Source organism: Pleurodeles waltl, chromosome 7 (assembly GCF_031143425.1).
Source record: "Pleurodeles waltl isolate 20211129_DDA chromosome 7, aPleWal1.hap1.20221129, whole genome shotgun sequence".
Lineage (NCBI taxonomy): Eukaryota > Metazoa > Chordata > Amphibia > Caudata > Salamandridae > Pleurodeles > Pleurodeles waltl.
Window position 1 is genome coordinate 1,304,015,627 of NC_090446.1, and position 16,010 is coordinate 1,304,031,636.

A 16,010-nucleotide genomic window follows, 5' to 3' on the forward strand; every position below is an offset into this window, starting at 1 on the left:
TTGCATTTTAAAATGTTTTTGAAGTTCAAAGTTAAGACCCAATTTTGTTAAAAGATGTCTCATTTTCAATTAAGCAGTCATTTTTAAAAGGTCAAGAAATCAACATTTTGAAATCATTATTTTAACAACTCCTTATTCCCAAACTTTTTTTTTTTACCTAGCACAATATCTCTATTTCAGCCTATTAGCACCTTTCCATGTGTACCTTACTCCCTACATCTCTCCATCGCTTCCCCGCCTCTTGTATCTCCCTCCCCAACATTCACACCGTCTTCCTCTGCCTCCTCTCATACCCCGCCTCTCCAAGCCTCGCTTTCCATCTACCTCTATACGCCCTTTTACTTTATGACTCTCCTCTGCCATGTCACCCCTTTTCGCCTCACTCCCTATTTGTTTCTCTTTCTGTCTCTTCCTAGGTCGCCCTTTCCCCATCTCTTTCAACTTCCTCCCGTGTCTCTCTTTTTCTCTCCCTGTCACTTCCTCTCTCTGTGTCTTTGCAAGCCTTTCTTGCACTTTTGTTCTCCCCTCGCCCAGCCTTATGTCTCCGTTTCCCCGCTCTTCGTGTCTCTCCTGCCCTTTCCTTGTATACTACTCTTCCTAGGGCTCGTCCCTCGATCTCCCTATGCCTCACTAAGCCTATGTGTTGCCGTCTCCCCTAGTCCCACTCTATTCCAGCTGCCTGTGTTTTCGATGTCTAGATTACTGGCCTCTGCGCTGTGTCTTCTCACCCATCTCCTCTCTCCCCAATATCCCACTGTCTCCCTCTGTCCTTGTGTCTCCCGTTCCTGTATCTCTCTCCCATGCACTGAATCCCAATCCTCTTATTCCTCCCTGGTCTCTGTTCCTCTATCCCTCTATTCTCTCCCTATTTACTGCTCACTCCCATCTCTCCTAGATCCACGTGTCTCCTTCCTCCCTGTGTCTCTCGTGTTCCTTCCTATGTCTCTTTGATTCCATAGGTCTGTCTCATGGAATGTCTGCGCCGACTCACAGTAATACAGCCCTGTTCATGGGGTTTACATGTGAAGCTCCCCCGCAGATGTTGCCATAGGCGACCTTTTGCGTTGTCTATGCTCAGAAACCACACAGTTTTTCCTCTCGCTCAGGGATGTAGCTATCAATAGTGCAGCAGGTACAGTAGTGCAGGGGCCAAGAGGTGTGGGGGTCTTAATGCACCCCAGTTTGCGTCTGTTTTTTACTCAGGGGGCAGGCAAGTCTGGACTGGCTGTAGCGGGAATCGGGCATTTCCCCAGGAGGAACCAAAAGCCGTAATCCAGCATAATCAACTCACTCTCCCTTCCAGCCTCTCTGTGGGGGCTGCTCTACAAAATTGCCAGGGCTGCTTTGGGTTCCCAGTCCGGCCCTAGGGCAGGGGACTCAATTTACTTGCGTAGGGCCCATTCACCCTTCTCCCCTCCCCTCTCTATGTCTCTCCTCTCTCGCTCTCAATATGTCTGCCTTTGCTCATCTCCCCCTGCCTCTTCCTCTTTTGTGTCTTGTTTATGTCACCTTTTCCACTCCACCCATCTCCCTCTCTCTCTCAGCATGTCTCGCTCGACGAACCTCCCTCTCCTTCGTGTCTCTTTCTGTCTCTCGTCTCGTCTACACCCCCCTATGTTTCCACCCTCTGCTCTCTCTGATTAGCTCTGCTCGCTGTGCTGGCCGCTGACGGGCACAGGCCCATGCTTCCCTGGCGCCCTCGGGGTGCTGCCGCGTGCCAGAGCGGATCATGCATTCGGGAGAGCTGATGTCTGACACAGATGAGATGGGGTCCACTCAGCGACAGAGACAAAGGACAAGGAGTGAGCTGGACAAGACCTGGGACCGGAGACACCACCAGTATGTGTCTGAAACAGAACTACCAGCCGAGCCTGAGCCTACGAACAATCCTGGGAGGATGCTTTCTGTGACATCGCACTAGTCTTCAAGGAGATGTGTGCTGCCAGGCGCACACTGCACCAAGCCAGCAGAGCCACAGAGCGAGCATGACCCCTCCCGAGGGAGAGGCAGGTTGAGAGTAGAATGGCAGTGAGATTATGCATAGCGGACAAGTTTCCCAGGTCCGTGCGTGATGTGCTGCTCCAGTCCAGGTTTTTTTTATGTGAATTGTGGGACTTGTAGGAAACTTAACAGGAGTGATTATGTGGGGTTTAATCTGCAAGAGAAATTTCATATAATCGACAGGGGTGTAGCTTCAAGTGGGTGAGGGGGTGGGGGTGTTACACCCTCCCACCACCAATATATGTATTTTGTGATAAATAGTTGGGAGCTTTCAGTCAGGTATGGTGAGGGGTCTGTCGGACTTCATCAGGAATTATTACACACAGACAAAAACGCGCACACACACACACTCTCCCTTTCTCTGTTTGGAAATACTTAAAAAATGTTGGTTATGTCACAAAATAATATGCTTTCGCTCACTTAGTACACCTGCCAATCCACATTCCTCTCCCTTTTCACTGCCTCTTAAGCTCCTCTCACGCACCCCGCTTGTTGTATAATGTATTTTAACATTATGTGGAAGCGTGATTGTCTGGAAATCTGAAGCTAACACCCCTGCCCCAATCATACTGACCAAGCAGTGCTTCATTTGTGCTGGTTGTTTGCGATGCGGGGCACAGGCACTTATTTTTAAGGGCCAGCACTTATTTTTCTGCTTCTAGTATTTACTGCAGACAGAGGAAGAGAAAAACAAGAAAGCGTCACAATGGGAGAAAGCAGAAGGCTGCAAGAGTGAGAATATCCCAACGTTTTAAAAATTAATAAATGAAGAATAATTTTTCACCCCTTAACCACCCCGAACATTATATGCGAATATAAATCTGTTATGAAAAATTATTATTTTGATGTTTATTTAATTATAATGTAACTTTTTAAAATAAAAATACTACTGGCTCATCCCAATATATACCACATACTAAAAAAATAAAAATATTTAAAAACTGAAACTCAAATGTTTAAAAATTAATCAATTAAAATTCATTAATATAACATCTAAAAGCACCACTCTTTCAATTCCCCAATAAACCAAATGGCCATAAAAAAATGTACATTACTTTAGCATTTTTTTAGAGTAATTGAATATAAATTCTATAACATAAATAATGAAATAAACATAATACAATAAATCAACACAATAAAGATGATAAAATAGTAAACTATGTTTTAAACGTCGATTCTATTGTAAAACAGTAAAAAAAAAAATCTGCCTTTGATATTTTTGCCTATGAAATTTTCATAGTTATGATATTTTGACCACAATATCATTGTCAAACAATGATTTTTTAGTTGATATTTAGGGAAAACAATGCCCTGAAATATTTTCCAACTTATTGAGTTCCATGTTCTGTTTTTTCTCCAGTTTCATTAATCTTTTTATGATACTGTGGTATGCAGCCATGCTTGGTAATATTACTTATTTTTTGGGAAATTTTGTGAAGTTCAATAAGTATCAGTTCACATGTTATATGGTTGTTTTCTTTCCTTTTCTTTGTAGTTTTGTCTGATTAAATTATAGCAGCTTTATTTAACATACTTCTTATTTTCTTAGTTGCTTGGAGCCAGATTTATCAAAGAGTTTCATTCCCCTTGCATCGTGCAACGTAATGCAAGGGCAATGGAATACGAAAACCAGATTCACCAAGCCACGCAAGGCCACCCTGCATGGCTCTGCGGTGCTTGGTAAATCTGGAAAAACGCAACACAGCGCAAGTCACTCCCTTGCGTTACTCTGCCCAAGAAAGGCGTTCCCACCATCCACCCATTGATTTTGGTGCATTTCCAGACTTTCCATGAGTTGTAGACCTGGGAATGAGTCAAAATGCTACACCTTCCCGAAGGAGGCGTAACAAGGAGAAATATCTTTATTTCTCCTCGTTTTTTCCTTTTTATGCATGTCCTGCATTCTGCAGCACATGTAGAAAGAGAAAAAAGCCTCAGAGAATAGTTTTGTGCAGGATAGTGTCCCTTCTTGCACAAAAACAATGCTGCCTGCAATGCAGGCACCCTTGCATCATGACACAAGGGTACCTGCATTGGCGCTAGGCGGCCAAAAGTGCACCAGTGTAAGGAGTGGACAGGAATGTTAAATATAGCGCATTCTTGCCCTCTCTCTTTCACACAGTGCAATGCAGCAAGGTGCCGTGCTGCATGATATAATGATAAATCTGCCCCCACGATGTATATCCTGTGGGGTCTGATTATAAGAGAAAGTAACAGTAGTCATCCAGTTTGTCTTAATTCAAAGCCATTGGTTTCTGGTATAGTTTCTCATTTTACATTAGAATGAGCCCTCCCCTGAGTCAGCACAATAGGTCTGTGGGTGTTTGATGGCATTGAAGGAGTGTATCTGTGTTCTCTTTATTCATGGGAAGAATACCAGTTAGGAACAATCAGCGCAATTCTTCTTCTTGAGGTATATTTAATCATGCATTCCAAGTGCTGTAAATGCTCAAAGTATAGCAGTCCTGCAGAAAGCTGTTGGTTTTGTTGATTATTTGTATGACAGCTCTGTTCAGATGGTTGGTAGTGCCCATTGTCAGTACAATTGCCAAGATGAGAAGTGTGAGTAATGTAAAGTGTAGGTCATGTAATATTCAAAGTCATGCAGTCATTTCGACATATGCCAGCACTAATGAAATGTGGACAAAACATTTTACCAAGTCGGACCATTACCTACCTGTAACCACAATGTGCTGCCCACAAACGTAGCCCTAGCTCCAACAACTCACTCTTGTGCCACAAGTTCACAAATACTTTTGTCCATTTCCTGTGTTGGATGTATCAATTAGTCTACCAATTAATCAGTTGACTTGTAGAGCGCAACTTGACACCTGACAGGATATCCAGGCGCTGGCAGGGTCAAGGATCTAAGTCGGAGAGCCAGGTTTTCAGCATCCTACCTAACTCTGTACGGATCACAATATATAATCACAAATTGCAAATTAAATGTCTTGCCAGCGTTTGACCCTGTTTCAAGGGTCATAGTTATGATGAATTATTTCCCAACAGAATTTAATGGGACTTGAGTTTGCTTTTCCTGCTCAATTGTAGCTGAAAATTAAGAGATCAGATATGTGCTCCATTATCCATTGGTGAAAGGTTTCCTTGTGTTGGATTCAATGAAATTCGGTTCTGCCATTGAGACATGTAAAATACCCAAGCCTCAGTCCCTTAGTTCTGCCATAAGTAACAGAGAAAACCACTCACCCTCATTACAGAAAGGAGCAACAGCTAAGCCCCTTTTCAGAAAGCAAGACTTAAGACTTTTTTCAGTTTAGAATGTGGCCTGGGGCTGACGGAGCAAACGCCCTGCCTCGCTCCATAACAAAGTGAAGAAGGTAGGACAGAAGTAGGCACAATGTTGATAATGCCAGGGGGGAGGTTGGCTACATCTTATTCTTAACTCTACAGTGGGCCATGAAATGGAGGTGTCTGACATTACAGTTAGGAAAAAAGTGTTCCCACTAACTTTGAGGAAGCCGCTATGCCAAAATGATCCCTGCCTAGCTGTCGGGGCTCGCTGGATTGGTTAGACAGTCCTCGGCAACGCGGTTGTAGAATAATACCTCTACCACCCTACTTACATATGTAAAGAACCTGTAAATAAATAGCCCACATAACTTTTTAGCCACATCCCCTTCCAATGTGCTACATAGGTTTGTTACTCGAGCACCTCTGGTACTCTAGATGAGATCACATAGGACACTTGTCCCAACTTCCTTAGGACATTAGAATGATTTGTGAAATTGTTGTCTCATATCAGTGATGAATCTAAAGAGTGAAATGCCCACACCACATCCAAATGGAGGTGCCATGTGTCACATCCGGCTACTTCCATCCACCAATAGGCAGCTAATCAGTCCCTATTAGTGAGATGGAACACTGCACAAGCAACATCATGCAGTGACTAAAATGGGGATTTGTGAAGCTTGTTATCAACTCTGCACTCATTTAAGGACGGTCATTTATAGACATGTCATGGCTACATCCAGGGAATAGCTATGTCTCCAGTTACCCTGAAAGCAACATGTACAAGTTTCACCTGGATACCAGTGTCAACAGGTTACAAAGTGAAAAGCAACACTTTTGCTGAATAGCAGTTTTAAAAGACCGCCACGGCAGCTTGTAACAAACATATTGAGTCTCTAAAAACATAATGACTGTATATAAAATAAAAAACAATCTGACATAAACCACAAATTAAGTAACTTCACGCTTTCAAGATGTGATGGTAGCAGCTGTCTTGTGTGACTTCTGTTTTATTCACGTTTTTTAATTGCTGATTTAACAAGGCAACACAATAAGAAGCAAGTATCCAAAATTGCTTCAAGACTCATGATACAGTGCATTCACGGACATCTTAAGGATTTCAGGGGCACTGGGCCAAAAGTAATTTAGGGTGCCCTGTTCAGAACAGCTTTGAATTAATGATCCAATTTCAGCTCCTGCATGCCCTCATTGGCCAGGTCTCTGACAGTGCACAGGCATACTAGTCCAAATTCTAAATGTGTTTACATCTAATATTTAGGGGCAGTGACGTGTATTTTCAATATTATAATACAGCAGCAGCTCACTAATATTATTGCAAATAATCTTTGTGATCCTTCCCATTTTTCATGTGAGGTCTTGTTTTGCTCTAACAAAACACTTTATTTATAGATGTTGCATGGTGCTGAAAAACATAAACACTTCTCTGCAAAATGTTTCTTATAGACTCCCACACATCCCACTAAGTAAAAAAAAGAATTGAAGAAAGACTTTATTTAAAACAATCTGTTTAAGAACTACTCAAGGTCATCAGACCAAGACTCTCAGCAGGCTCTATCTAGGGGTCCCCTGAAAGGCTGGCGCCCTGGGCCAGGGCCCACTTGCCCATGCCTTCAAACGTCTCTAAGTGCATTCCCTCTACTCTTCCATTTTTGGGTCTGACTACCTTAGGAGTGCCAACTCCCACAGTGATGCTACTGTGTGTGACACAATGTCGGCTATCTTCACACGGTTACTCGGTGAGGGGCCGATATCCACACTGGCAAGCAAGGTGAGCTGGTAGCCACTGCAACATCCGACGTTCATTGGGGGGAAAGAAAACACCCTAGGACAGCAGCTGTCACAAGCTTTTTCTTTTAGAGAAGAGAGTTTGATGGTGGTGAGGGGGCAAACATGTCTCCAGCACTGTCTATCTGTGAACTATGTCAGTTTTTCTCTTCCTTGAGACATTCCAGTGCACCCAAAGCACCCACAGCTGTGCTCAAATGTCCACGGACAAATAAATGTTAGCACTATGAATGGGCAGTACTAAATCCACCTCATGCTATCTTTAATCCACTACCAGACACACCCTGCCCATCTTACCAAGAGCAAGAGAGCAAACATTAAATACACTGGAAAGGAGCAGGCTCCTATTTTCTCCCTTTGTGGTGCATAAAATATATAGTCCTTTTATCATCTTTAAGAAATCCCCAATAAAGCCCCTCTACCCTCCAGCACTACCTGCTTTAGCCACTCTGGTCTCACTTGGTGCCAGACAAATTAGTGCTTCAGGTGATAAAGGATATGCTATAGGATTAAAGCAGCATAATTTTGGTTCCATCCTTACACATCACAAATACACAATATATAGGTGCACTTAGCACTACATACTTTGCGTGTTCTAACAATATTACTGTAAAGTGTTGCACTTGAACTCAATACTGGAGTGCATTCACTGCAGAGCTAGAAAGTCTTATACTTTGTGTGCTTTAATCTTACTAAATGAAATGTAGTCATTTGAAATGAGATTGAAACCGTTTGCACGTTATTGAATTGTATTTACATTAGAAATGAGAAGAGTTCATGTAAATGTGTGCACTCATTTTCACATTTGCATTTAAAATATAATTCACGGTTGCATTTATACTTGTGTATTCAAAGTTGCATTGCTTAGATCTAAAACTGTAATATGAGTTTAATTTTGAATTGATGCACGGATATTCTCATATATTTGTAGTTGTATGTGCACAGCTGTCTAATAATAAATGTGCGCCATTGAATTATACATCTACACTTGACATGACTAGGCCTGAATTTCTTTCAACATGAACTTTTATTTTACATTTCTGCATGTATGTCATTTTCTTCTCAGGAACGTTCACTTGAATTGTTAGCTTGAGAATAGATGTTATACTGTACTAGTGCCAGTGAGCCTCAGAAAGAGACCTTGATGAGGAACATGGAGAAATGGAGGGTTAACTGACAGTCTCTATTCAGTAATGTGGCAAAGAGTCACAGGTGACCAAGGCCAACATCCTTCTCAGGACTGGTCTGGGAGAACCCATATGTTGCAGTTCACACCTGAGAATGGAGAGGACAATGGCGTGAACAAGGGGTGTTTGATTTGTGTGGTATTAACCAGTACCCTCACAGGCTGATGGAAAAGTCTATTCCTTTGAACTATAAAAGGTGCAGACCTCTATGCTTTCTCACTTTTTGCCCCTTAAGCTAACACTTAATATTTCTCTATAAGACTCTTGTTTGAGCTTTTGAAATGCTGACACCCTCCCTGATATGCAACCACATATATTTTTCTCCCTTTTCAACATTTTCCCCATCTATTTGAGACTTTTCCTAATTTACTCACTATTGGTTTATTTAGGTCCTAAACTAGATGTCTTTAGATATTACTCATGTAAAGGAGAGAAGATCAAAGACTTTTCTTTGGGCATCGGATTTTATTGCTAATATTCTCCATTGCTGTGTTTGAACTTCTGGTTTGCCTTATGCTGATTCCCCTAAACTTCTCCAGGAGGTTTGGTTATACTGTTATAAGCTTGTACCTCTATAGCACGCTTTTGAGGCTGATTTATATTAACCTGTTAACTTGAAATAAAACCCCTTGACTTTATTCTTGATTCCTGGTCCTCATTGTGTAGCCTAATTTTTTACATTGTTAACTGGAAATTGTTTAGACTAATGCTAACTCCCTTCACCTCTCGACTCGAAAAGAGAGGTCTCACAGGTAACCAAAATTGTGAGAGAATAGTCCAGCGCTGCATCAGGATTCACAGATCAAGTGCCAGGGTGGTGTTTTCAAACTGCTCCAGTGCCAAGGGATTTAGTAAAGAGGCGAGCAATAATGGATGGTGTCCAGGTGATTGAACACAATGGAGCTGTAGTGTTAGTGCTGAGCTTGCAGAGAGAGTGTGGCATATATTCTGTAATCTTCTTGGTGCCAAAGCCAGCAAGCAATTAGAGACCAGTGCTGGATTAGAAAGGGTTGAACACATTTGTGAAATACATCCCCTTCAGAAAGCTGATGCTACAGATGATAATTACACTGTTGGAGAAGCAACACTTTTTTGAGACCCTCAATTTACAGGACGCATATTTTCATGTTCCAATCAGAGAAGAGAGCCAGCAATATTTGAGGTTTGAAATTCAGGGGCAGCATTTCCAGTTCAGAGCTCTCCTATTCGGACTCTCTTCTTCTCTGGGAGTATTCACAAAGGTACTAGCAGTAGTGGTTTCGATTTTATAGTTAAAGAGGATTCAGTTATTGCCCTATCTCGATGACCGTCTGATTTCTGGTTTCTCTTTTGTGAAGGTGGAGTCCAATGTGAGGATGGAGTGTTCCTGTTGCGAGGATCTGGGGTTTATAGTGAACTACCAAAAATCCAGTGCATTCTTAGAACAAGTGATGACTTTCATAGGGGCTCTGATGGATACTCAGAGTGGTCTGGTATTTTTGCCAGAGAAGAATGTGCAGTCGCCTTACCACAAGTTATTGGAATTAGTATAAATACCAAATAATGTCTACTGATTCAGGGGGAGGTGTTGGCCACAACAGCAGCAGTGAATTGGGCTTGGCATCATTTGAAACCAGTAGCCTATATAATATTCTTGACAACCGGACCCTTGTCGCTCAGCAGTTCGAGACTTTGATCCCAGTTCCAGTAGTTGCAATGGTGGCAGAATTCAAGAAACCTAGAAAAAGGCATATATCTTTATTTCCCAGACCCAAAATTACTTATCTCAGATGCAAGTATGTGGGATTGGGGGACTACTTTTGAAGGTCCAGAGGCAAAGGGAGAATGGTCAGATGCTGAGAAGTTAAGGTCCTCACAATGGAAAGAGCTAAAATCAGTTGGTAGGGTCTGCAAAGCTTTGATCCCTCACTGGAGAAGTCTACAATGTTGGTGAGGACAACCAGATAGCGAAAACTGATCTCAGCAGAAAGGGGTGTGAGCACAAAGAACAAAGAGTTGGCAAAAGTGGCCATGGGCATATTGTCATGGGCAGAGATTCACCTCCTATATTTAAGGGCAGTGTATATTCTCATGATAGAGAAAGTGTGGGTGGACAGGTCAAGTCACAATCCCCCCACTTCACTCTCTTACCACCTGAGTGTGGAGGCTTTTCAGGGATTAACCAAGGGGTTTGGGAGATTGTTGTTTGATCTGTTTGCCCCAGACAATGCTCTTCTCCCGAGGTTTGCACAGATGCTTAGCATCCAGGAGTCTGGGCAGTGGATGCAATGTTGGTGAGGTGGCCAGGTGGCTGCTAATTACATTTCCCCAAAATCCATTGTTGCCGAGGGCGTTGTAGAAGGTTCACAACAAACAAGTTCAATTGATTCGGGTAGTGCCCTTTTGGCCAAGAAAAGCTTGGTTTCCATTATTGAGTCTGAATGCTCAGGGTCAATACTTTCATCTTCCCTTTCAGCCTCAACTGTTACAGTAACCAATGCTCTCTCTAGCACAGTTGTTGACATTAAATCGTGCGGTTTGGAAGTTGAACAGTAGGTGTTTCAAAGCTTAGGCTGTTCGAAGGAAGTAGTGACTAATATATAGGAGTGTAAAAAGCTGTCTAAGTTGTCCCTCTATGCTAGGCTTTGGAGGAATTTTGGTAACTGGCCTCAAAAGAAGGGACTTGATCCTACATCTTGGGATCAATTTCTTATTTTAAATCTTTTGTGAGATTGTTTTGTTTTGGAAGTATCGCCATCAACATTAGTGGCACGCTGGGCAGTAATTAAAGGATGTAGAGAGCCTGCAGGTACTATTTCTCACCGTAGGGGAATTGTTTACAAGTTTCAGATTTAAGAAGTTCATTCTCCCGTGGCCACATGGGGCTTGTCAGTAGGCCTTAAGGGCTTAAAAGTAAAGGCTTTTGAGAGTTTGGAGGAAACACAAATGAGTTGAGTATCAGCTAAGGTGGTCTTTTTACTAATAATGATGTCAACCAGGAGGCTAAGTGAGCTGTGAGCATTAGTTATTAATTATCCATACCGAGGTTCTTAACTGTTGTGGACTGACCCAACATTTAGGCCTGCAGTCCAGAGACATTTTCATTATTCTCAGGAAACTCTGTTACGGTGGTGGCAGGGGGTACAGGTCCAGTCATCCCAGAATCTTTGAATGTGAAGAGAGCTTTGCTGGTGTACTTGGATAGGAAAAATAAGTATCAATCTTCAGATGCTTTATTTGTGGCCCCTGGGACAGCAAACAAGGGTACAAAGGTCACAACTGCTTCTTTTAGTAAATGGGTGAAGCAGACTATAACCAGGCTTATATTTCAGCTGGGTGTCAGGTTCCTCAGGCTCTCCATGGATGGTCTGCAAGGTTGGTGTCTACATTCTGGGCCGAACAGAAGGAGTGTCACTACAGGAAGTATGTAGGGCCACTGCATGGGCTACACCTAATACTTTTGTTACACATTATAGGTTTGATGTAAAGGATGTAGACTCATTGAATTTTGCAACTGAAATGCTTCAGGTCGCAATGCAATAATTGTGGTTGATGTTGGATCCATACAGTGTTTCATTAAATGATTTGATGATGGCTTATTGCGTCAGAAGGCTTGTGCATATCCTCAACCATTACAACTGGGGTGAGCAGCAACAATGAGGAGATAAATACATTGCACGCCGGTAATGTTCATTACTGTGAACCAGGAGCTCCTCGATCCTGTCACATTCCCAACCCTCCTTCCCTAGCATGGCACTGATAAACTGGCTTGTAAAGGCAAGAAGTGCCGGCGGATGGGAGGGGCTTTATCAGGGATTCATAAAGATAGTAAAAGGGCTATTAATTTTATGCTTGCGAGGGCGATGCCTCAACCATTCCAATTGGGATAAGGAGCTTCTGATTTAGAGTAATAAGGCCAAGCCTCAAAAAAGAGCATTGGTGCCCACCACCTGCAACCACTGACACAATTTAATTCCCAGTGCTAATAAAGACTGAAGCGCCATTGTGAAAAACTGCAACTTTGTATCATCACTGTAAACCTGCTAACTTGAAAATAAAATTTTCAGAAGGAGTTGTGGCCTTAGAGGGTTGGAACTTTATGCTGTGAACTCCCTTTGAGGCTAATTTGCCCCATGCACTGCTGATAGACCTCCTTCCCCATTCAATAAAATAAAAACACAAAGGTTGCTGGGGCTGCAGCTGATGTCCTGGTGTGCTTACAGCCTCCAAAGAGGAGATGGAAATCCACACTTTTCAATTGTTTCCAGCTCCTCTTGCCTGCATCGTGTGATTATGGCTCCTCATTGAATGACCGTGTGAAGATAGCTGAAATCGTGTGGCACATGGTAGCACTGTATGAGCGTCAGGATTGATCTGAGCGGCTCAGAATGCTGCTCAGACTCAAGCCTGGGGTCTGTGCTGTTTCTCCAGCCCGGCTGCGCATACAGCCGGGCTAGAGAAGCCTAAGTGTGCATGTATTTGGCCGGCCTGAGACAGCTGGCCAAACACAGATGAGCACTTACTGCACTCTCCCCTCCTCCGCCCTCCTACCTACCACAGCCCAGCCCCACCCTGAACACACTGCTGGCTAAGCCAGCAGATGAAAGATTAAACGATAATTAAATATCATTTTATCTTTCATCCCCTGGCTTAGCCAGGGGGGTGATGCTCCTTCGCCATTGCGAAGGAGCCGCCCCTGGTTGCTGTTGCAAATGAGCTGCATGCAATCTGCAATGAATATTGTTGCATCCTCATAGAGTTTAACTTATTCTTTTGTTATTCTAAGGTTGACAAAATGGGTACTTTTTTGTGGAAAGCCACCTTGTACTTTTCTGCCAAATCAATAGTTATAATTTGTGCAATTACCCACATAGACAGATTTACCTGACTCTCCCACAGGCTCACAGAGATGGATATAAGTTAAGTATCGTATATGCTGTGAGACGTGGTGCATTGGCATCTTTGATATGTAAAATTGGATGAGAACTTACCAGGCTAATTCAAAACCTATGAGAATTTCGGATTACACAGTGCCTCTAAGGCTATAAGCTGGGGTGATGAACTTGATGAATTAGCATAGAGAAAAGATCTAAAGGTTACCCAACTCAATGTTGTTTCTGAAAGGCCATTAGGGCTGGGGCAGATGAGTGAAAATCAGGGGAGGCCCCTCTGCTATGGTGGAGGTGTGTCGCCCCGCTGCTGAAAGGCAGCAGAAAAATAAAATGATAACGCACTATTATAATATCATTTTATTTTTCATGTCCTCCTCGGCCAGTCTGCAGAGTGTAGGGTGGGGCCATCCTCGTCACTGGGGCAGGAGAAGTGTTAGTGTGCATTCGAGGTGTGTATCTCAGTTTGGCCATCCGTCCAAGGCTGGTTAAACCATCATGCACGTTTAGAACTCTCCACCCTGGTTGTGTTACACAGCCTAGGTGCAGAACCAGTGTAGGCTCCCAGTCCCCAGCTGAGCTGCATTTTAGGCCACTCAGAGCAATCCAGGTGCTTCTCTCATGCTAGGTAACAGTATGAGAGAAGCGCCTGGATTGGGTGGGGAGAGAAGAAGCAGTGAAGCACTGAGGTGGTGAGGAACTCCGAGGCGGCATGCATCAGGTAAGTATTTTTTCAAATATTTTTTTAATATTCCTACCCTGCATGACCCCCTAACCCACTGCCCCACCGAGCGTTAGTGCCAACAGACGCCGCTGGTGAAATTGTACACTGATGTAGAGGAAACACCTGAAGATTAGGCACATAGCTTCACCGGGGTGTTTGGCGTTTTACACTCCCTAATAAGTGTATTCCCTTGACAGAACAGAACCCACTCACCCACATTCCATCAATGTCGATAAACTATGTAAAATTTAAGGAGGAGCAGGGCTTAACTTGGGCCCGGTGTCTCTAGGTCTCAGGCTCAGTCGTAATTAAAAGTGGATATTAAAACGGATCCCTACCAGGCCCAGTATTCATGTCCTTAACTATGATGGCAATAAACACCGATTTAGGAACAATGAATGTAAAAAACATTTAGGTGACCCATGTCAGTGATTTTGTTTCTGTTTATATTTAACGTTTGATTTAATATTGCATTCCTTATTCGTGCTAGCTATTTCCAGGATGTTGTGTTTTTGTCATTTAGCATATTACACTTGTATGGTGCACACTTTCAGCTGAGCTTCCCCCATGTCTTTATAATGGCAGTGACTGAGAGCTCTGGATCGTAGGCTGAAGGCAACAGTTTCTCACAGTGCCTGTCAGTGAGTGAAAAAGGGGTCGCAATTCAGGGATATCCGATCATTGTCTTCTCTGCTGAGCTCACATAGCTCTGGCCATCTATTCCAGTTGCAATTGTGATTCTGTGCAAATGTCTGTGAAGGAGGTACACAGGTGTCAAAAAATTGACCAGGCGAAAGTAAAAGAAAATACAATGTTTACAGTTGAGCGAGTGCGTTTGAGGGGTGGTGAAGTGCAGGAAATGCCAGGAAGTCCATTCATGAGACAATGAAAGAGGATACTGAAGAGAGCAGAGATAAGATGCAAGATGTACAGATCAGGGAGATGTGGACAGAAAGGAGCACACATATCTAACAAAGAGTGAACCTAATAAGTATGACTTAGACTCTGAGGATGATTACCCCATCAACAGACCCAATAATGTGCAATTCACAGTCTCACAATTTCAGAATTAAAAATGTTCAATATTTTTATTTAAAACAAAATCAGTATGTTACTCATTTATCTTAAACATCTAACAACTATTGACAAAGCCAACTGCTTATAGGTACCCGTCACTTTTTGCGTTATTATCTGGATTCAATAACAGAAAGCACAGCAAGGAACTTAATACTGGTTGGGTGGAATGGGAATCATAGAAAGTTAGTTTACTTGTTTAAGGTATGCCCTTAATAACCTACGTCACACCCCTTTTAGACACTCCCTATTTTTTCTATCCTACTTAAAGCCCTGAGGAGGAGTTTATTTCCACATTAAAAGTCTAATTCCCAAAAGCTTTGCTTTGTGAGTTAGTGCATCTTACTCCTGGACAGGAAATTCAGATGAAAGTCACACCTTTGGGAGGAAGGAGTAAGACATAGCTACTCACAGATAAAGTACCCACAGTGGATGTTACAACGCAAAACTTTGAAACGCAGGTAAGTATAATAAGTGCCCTTTTCAAGCATTTCGAGATGCAGGTGTTTACAAAACAGGTAAGTATTTTTGTAAGTGACATCATTTTAATGTCACTTAAAATAAGGAAGGTTCAAGGGTTATTAAGTGGTCCAAGGTTAGAAGTTAAGGGAGGTAAGGGTTTTTGTAGGGTTACATATATAAATATATCTTTAAACACATATATTTGTAACAGTTGTTACAATGCATAACACATTGGTGAAGGGGCCCACTTCCACCAAATTTAGAAGTTGAAGCGGCCGCCTCAGTTGGTAAATGGGGCTGCTGGGTGGTCTGGCTAATAGGTGTAGGGCCAATAGTGAAACTGTCAGGACGCAACCTTCAAGATATATTTGAACTGTTTGTTGAATCGGTGATAACTGATTTTTCTATGCCGGTGGAAAAAGGCATACCAATGTTCACAATAATGGAGGTGGCAGACTTCATCAGGACCGTTACAGCAGACTCTAAACTCAATAGCCTTTCTATTAAAGGGGTCACACATTGAACAATACTGTCCTTAGGTTTGTCAAGGGTTAGAAATGGCCAGAGTGGCCAGTTCATCCCCAGGGGGTTTGCAGTTGCTCAGGGGATGGATTTGACATTTCCAGAGCGTTCTGAATA

At 42.8% G+C, this 16,010-nt stretch overlaps 1 protein-coding gene across 1 annotated transcript in view; it reads right to left on the bottom strand.

Annotated features, from left to right (window-relative positions):
• Positions 1–16,010, bottom strand: part of SHISA7 (shisa family member 7) — a 271,469-nt gene that overhangs the window by 145,210 nt on the left and 110,249 nt on the right. The gene's annotated exons all lie outside the window — the stretch shown is intronic.